Raw genomic sequence first — 7,468 nt, forward strand, 5'->3', positions numbered from 1 at the left:
TATTTATTTCTAAACACCAATTCATCATTAAATCTACACAATAATTAGCACAAAGAAAATGGATAAAAATATAATTATTGAACAATATATATATACAAATACAAAATATAATAATCAATCACTTCTTGTAGTTAAATTTATAGCTTATTAATACATTCAAATATTCAGTTTTAATGAAAAGAAAACGGAGTATTATAATTAACTACCATAACTACATTAATTTATTTAACATTCATTAACAAAGATAAATAAGAAAATAAAGAAATAGGAATGGAAAAAAGTCAAAGAATAAAGAAGAAAATGAACAACAAGAAAAAGAAGAGATAATGAAATTATGAAGAATATAAGAAAGAAATAAAACATAAAATAAAAAGAATAAATTATACAAAAAACAAAAATAAGAAAAAATGAAAAGAAAAACAGAAATTAAAGAGAAAGAAACAAGGAATAATTACATACAAATTGAAACACAAGATAGAAAAAGATAATCCAACAAATCAGAAAATAATAATAAGTAGAAAACAAAAAAACAATAAAAGATGAAACAATAAACACAACAACAAAAAAGATATTTCAAGAATGAAAAAACAAGAAATAAAAGTTTAAAAAGAAGAAAAAGTGAAAGAGTTATAAACAAAGAATAAAATAATAAATAAATGAAAATAAATAAAATATATCAAATATATCAAATATTCAATCAAATTACAAATTAAGTAGATGTTGACATTTCTATTTCATTTTATCAAATTGAAATTCATTTTAATGAATGTAATATTCATGATAATTCATTTTATATTTCTATATTCTCTTCATTTATTTCATTCTATTTATTATTTATTTTTTATTAATTTAGATGAATTATTCTTATTTGTAAATATTGAGATATTTCATTACTTTCATTTTTTATCATTTCTTTTATCACATGATGTATACTTTCTCTTCATTTTCATTACTTTATTATTTCTTCATTTTGTTATTTCTTATTTCTTTTATTTTATTAGCTATATTTTATTTACATAATTTCTTAATTTGTCTTGTTTATTCTAGTAATGTTAGTGTTAAAAACTCTACTTGAATTGCATAACCATTTTCATAATACACGATGTTCTTTTAATTAAATTGATTTATTTGAGAATTATGATAATATTTTAATTGAGATGAGTATCAATGACATTGATATGAATATTATTTCTGTGACGTTGTTGTAATAATTATATCATTGACAATAGTTTCTATATCTTTCTTTGTATCAAATTATTTTTATGATTTTCATATTATTCGTGAATTGTGAAATAGGTATAAATGAATGTATAATAAAAATAAAGAATATGAAGAATATGAATAAGTAGAATAGAGTTACAATATAAAAAATAAAATAATAAAAATACAAACAGTTATTGAATTAAATAACAACATTTGTAAATTGAAATTATCATCTATTAACTTTAAAGAAATAAAAAAACAATAACATAAATTATGAAATACGAAACTGATAGAAAATATGTGAGTCAAAAGAAATATAATTAATAATGAAGAAATAAAATGAATAATAAAACAAGAAATGAAGAAAGATGAAATTAAAGTTATTGAAAGAATAAAAATAATCATAAAAGAATATAAAAAGTTCAAGAAAAAGAGATAAATAAAATATAATAAATAATAATTGAAATATGTAAATGTGAATGAAATATTATTAATTAAATAAGAATTGAGAAGAAATAATGACAAAGAAATACAAGAAGACATTTATTGAATAACATATATAATAAAGAAATATAATCATAAAATAAATAAAAACAGATATTATTAAATTGTAATAGAATTTGCCATTTATTCACTATTTAATTGATATTAATCACACAATACATCATTAATAAGTAAAATGAATATTTTATTTATATCTTTATTTTTCTTCTTTCTGTTTATTTATTCTTTTTAACTTTCATTATTTTAATTATTCTCATTGAATTATCATTTCTTTATTTCTTATTTTATTCATTGAGTTAATTCATTATCATTATATTATTATTTATAATTTCATTTATTATTAATATCATTTATATCTTTTTATTTTCTTATTATTATTTCATATTATTTCATATTATCTTATTTCATTCTTTCTATTATTATTTATTATATTTCTTATTAAATTACTTCATCATATTCAATTATTATTTGATATTTCATTATTTGATTTTGTATTGATGTTTGTGTGTTGTTTCTGATTTTCATTATTCATTTCTCATTCATTTTCATTTAATAAAATAGAAGAATAAAAATAATGAAAGAAGATAAATAAAATAAGAATAAAATAAGATAAAATCAATGATATTGTTATTATATTATTATGTTATTTTAGTTTTGATTTTATATTTATTATTTTATATTTATCTTTTATAAACATCATTCATTTCTTCTTTTTGTCATTTCCTCTTTTCTAAACATCACTGAATTTATTCTATTTCTTTCCATTTCATTTTATTTTCTTTATTCTTGTTGTTATTTTATTTATTTCATCTTTTATCATTTATTATTTCTTGTTTATTTTTGTTTGTTGTATATTTTATTATTATTTATTTATTTTATGTTGTGTTATTCTTATTTATCTTTCTTATTATGTTTTGTTTATTATTGGTTAAATAGAAAATAAGAATGAATGAATAAGAAATAAGAAATAATATAAATATGTTGATGTATTTTATCATTTCTTTATTTGTTTATTCTTATTTCTATTATTTCTATTATCTTATTCATTTTATTCATAATGAATTAATTCAATGAAATAATACAAATAAAATGTTTATTCATTTCATCTTATTTCTATTTCTTTCTTATTTCTTTTATTATTTATTAAAAACACCCTCATTGGGTGTGAAAATTTCATTAAATGAAATAAAATAAATCAACATTGAATTATGTCCAATTTTAATTCACCATTTCATTCATTGGCAGATGAAATGTTCATATTCTTCATTGATTTGTTTTTATTCTTTTTAGTTTCATTTTCAATTCATCAAGATTGAATCATTTCATTTCAATTACTATTATTCGTTTTGGTGTGAAACGATTTGGCCATTCTTTTCCACACAGTGCATTTGATATTCCTTCATATTCATATGAATATTGATAACAAGATGACTTTGTTTGATAGTTTTCTTTACCAACACATATATCACATCCATCTCCGAATGAAAACAAATACTCATCTGATTGATAATATAAACAAAATGCATATTGTTGGTCTTTAATAATATCAAATTTCATCATTCCTTCTATTCTTCCATTTGAATCTAATGAAAATACAAATGATTTTGAATCATTTATACATTCATCAACTTTATCAATTTTAGAATTAACATATCCTCCAAATTTATTTCCTTCTTCATCTTCAATAATAATTATTATATGTTCTTTATTCTTTATTCTTTCTTCAAATACTGATGTATTAACATTCCAATCATCTTTATCTGAATCAAATAATATATTTGATATTCTTTTTTCTGTCCATTCTTCTATTTGTTTGATTATTTCTTTTGTTTTGTCATTTGATTTGTTATTTGATGTTGATTGTGTTATTCTCATTTTTGTTATTTTTAAGTTTTTCTTTTTATTATTCTTTTTTTTTATTACATCTCTTATTTATTATTAAGTTCTTATTTTTCTTTTTATTTTATTCATTTCATTCTTTCTATCATCTATTCATTTTCATCTATTCATTTATTTATATTCATTTATTTGTTATTTATCATTTCTTTTTATTTCTTAATGTCACTTCTATCTTGTTATTTATTTTCATGAAATTACAAAAGTGGAGTTGCTATTCATGTGAATAAAATATCATGAATACAATGAATAAATATCAACTATTTAAAATGGAAATAAATATAAATAGTTATGAATGAATGAAAATAAAAAACAGAAAGAATAAAACACTAATTAAATGGATAATATACAAATAATGCCACAGTTAAGATAAATTAATTGAATTATCATATTATTAATTCAATAATGAAATAAAATTGAATGATAAATAGAAAATACATAATTGAAAATGAAATTAAAAAGAAATACCAAAATTCACAATGATTATATTTAAATGATGAATATGAAATGAATTACTATCAATAAAAACATATATTTCATAACATTGATTACAATACATTCAATATAAAAATGAAATGATAAAATAAAATATATGAATTATTAAATAACAATTCATCATAATACTTTGAAAATTGAAGAAGAAATAAAGAATAAAACATCAAATAAACACAATATAATAATTTAATAAAGAGATAATAATATAAATAATTTACAACGATATATGAATTACATTTCATACATTTTATAAATTATCAAATAAGTATAAAATGATAATAATCAAATGAAATGTATTTAATTCATTTGAGATAAATTCAAAAACAAATAAATTATAAATAAAAGAAATCCAATTATCATTAATGAAGTAAAATAAATGAATGAACCAATATAAAAAACAGTAATTAAACAATTCTTAAATATTACAAATTAATTATTATTTAATTCATAATAAAATAACTTTGAATTGAATAATGATTTAAACTATTTGAATATCTTTTAATTTTATCATTGTTATTCATTCTATTTAAACCATTGTTTATTTACAATATAATTTATCATAATTCATATTAATTTATTGAAAATAAATTAAAAAAACTCCACTTAGCTTCTTTAATGTTTTTAAATTACTTCATCATACTTTTTTGTAGAAATAGTAGTCCATGGTCCTTCTGATGATGTTCCATCGTTATACATAGTTATTTCCCTTTCAAATGTTTCTTCTTGTTTATGAAGAGTAGTGTTAGCCAATTGTTTTTTAGTTGGTCTTGGTCCACAAATTATATATCTTCTACGACTACCTTTATAATATACAAAATTTTGTGTTCTACCTATTTCTTGCATTTCTGTCTTTGTTTCTTTTCTTGTTCCTGTTGGTTTTTTAGGAAGAACAACTTGTTTAGTTTCAGTTTTTTCAACTACCCAATTAGTAAAACTAACATCTCCTGTGTATGTAACTCTTTTATCTCTTTTCAAATATCGAATTTCAATTGTTTGGATATTCTTTTCTTGTTTAATGATTTTTTCTTGTACTTCCTTTTCTTCACTAATGCTCTGATAAACAGGATCACTTTTTTGTACTTCTTCTACATCAATTGGTGTTAATAACCTTATCCATGTCAACATCCGTACAATCTCATTTTCTGAATTGGTATTATCGAAACCAGAAGTACCTTTTGAATCAACAAAATACATTGGAAAATGAATATTTTCCGTTTTCCCAGTTATTTCCATGACAAGTTTCAACAATTCTTGTTGATATTTCTCTACTTTTGGTTTCTTCATTTCTTCAAGAACTTCTTTAGGAAAACAACAATAGCATTTAGTCCATACAATACAAACATGTTTCCAAAAGTCTGGTATTCTAAAATGATTACATATTATTTTAATCATTGTTTTAATGTTTTGTGCAAATCGGTCTTGATTGAAATTCAAAACAATGACAATTGCTTGAAGCCCTTTTTGTTCTTTGATATAGTCAACCATTTGGTTCGTGTATTTTCTTTCCATTCCTTCTGAGTCTTGTAATCCAGGAGTATCAATAACAAATACATCTTGTCTATCACCTTCTCCGTAAAACCCAATTGTTTGTTTAGTTTCTGACTTTGGTTCATTACTTTCTTTAAAAACATTCTTCTTCAAAATGAAATTACCAAGAGTACTTTTTCCATCACCTGTACTTCCAAGGATAAGTAATTTAGTTTGTTTAATACTCATTGATTATTTTTAGTTATTTAGTTGTTTAAAAGTAAGTAAACATAACAATTTGTTATTTATCAACTTGAAGAATGTTATTTATTGTTAAAAATTTCATATTCATTTGAAATAAATAACTTCTTTCTTCACTTTTTAAATATTCTTCACAACGTATTTTATTTTGTTTAAACGAAAAGATACCGAAGGTAACATATATGAAACACCATACACAAACATTAATACAAATTCAAGCATCGACACTCCCTGTTATTATCTGGTTATGACAGTGTATTTGAATTAGGAATGTATTAGGTAAAGTTGCAAAGGGTGTAGCAAGATATTATGATAGAATATTACATGGTGTAATATAAGGAAGTACTAAAGTGTGGGTAAGACTAAAAGAAAATTAAACATAATAATATAGTGGGAATGAAATACTCTCTTCTCTCATTCATAAAATAAAGAAAAAATGAAAAAGAAAATTTTTAAAATTAAGATAGAAAATAAACAAAAGGTTAAAAAGAAGAAATAAGCAGAAGAAGGATGAGAAGAAATTAATAAGAAAAAATAAAGCAAAGAAGTGATTTTCTCAATTTGCAAGAAAAACATAAATGATAAGTTAAACAAAAAGATTACTCTTTTTTAAACAGCTCAGGGATTAATCTCGGCTAAACTAGGAAGAATATATGAAAAATCTATTAACACTTAATTTTGTTCATTTTTTATTATTTATTTGTTATTTGAGTTAGTTCAAATAAAATTGTATGAAACGACATTTTGTGTATAATGTTTATTATTGATATTTAATGGTAGTTTGTATTTATTAAAAGAAATCAAAACATAATTAAAGTATAATTATAAATATATTCGAATATTAATATGTTAGTATGAAGTACTAAAATAAATAAAAGTAATACTATACATTTTTATTATGTTCAATCAAAGAATTAAATTGAAAATAATTGAATTGATTATTTTATTTTGGTCTTTTTTTATTCTTCTTGATAAACACAAATTAATAATAGAATATAGGAATAATTAATAAAAGAGTAAGAAAGATGAAATAGAAACAAAAGAATAAGTATTTTGTTCAATGGTTTATGATAATTTTAGAATATACCAAACTAATTTTGAAAGATTTTTGGTAGTAGGCATTTCATATTTTTGTTTACCAAATTTAAAATATTAAAAGACTGAAATAATCCCAAGAAACACAATTTTGTTATAAATAAAATTTGATAAGAAAGGAAAGAAGATATTTAAAGAAAAAAAGAACAGAACTTCAAACAAGAAATCAAAATACATATATGAATACATTAAGTATAAAGTAAGAGATGAAAGACTTAATTAAGAAAGAAGAAGCTAGTAAGTAAAAGAAGTGAAAGTAGAAATGAAGAAGTACAAAACAGGGAATATAAAATAGAAAGAAATAAGCAAGAGAAACTTAAGAGACACTATCAAACAGATAGAGAAGATGAATAAAGAAATATAAAAAGAAAACAAAAACATGTAATTAGGAAATTAAACAAAGTAATGTGAAAGGATAATAATGAAAAGCATCTGATGAGATGACCATTTCCAAGAGTAGAATCTAAATAGAAAAGTAATATGAAATAAAAGGGACATTCAAATGATTAATGTGGTGATCAAATGAATGAAGAAATTAAAAGTAGTT

The 7,468-nt window shown here is 20.4% G+C and overlaps 1 annotated feature.

The window, feature by feature from the left end:
* The first annotated feature begins 5,994 nt into the window (after positions 1 to 5,994).
* Positions 5,995 to 6,504: a repeat region.
* Positions 6,505 to 7,468: the final 964 nt, after the last annotated feature.

The sequence above is a fragment of the Entamoeba histolytica genome, genomic scaffold, assembly GCF_000208925.1.
Source record: "Entamoeba histolytica HM-1:IMSS scf_1104750517885 genomic scaffold, whole genome shotgun sequence".
Classification (NCBI taxonomy): Eukaryota; Evosea; order Mastigamoebida; family Endamoebidae; genus Entamoeba; species Entamoeba histolytica.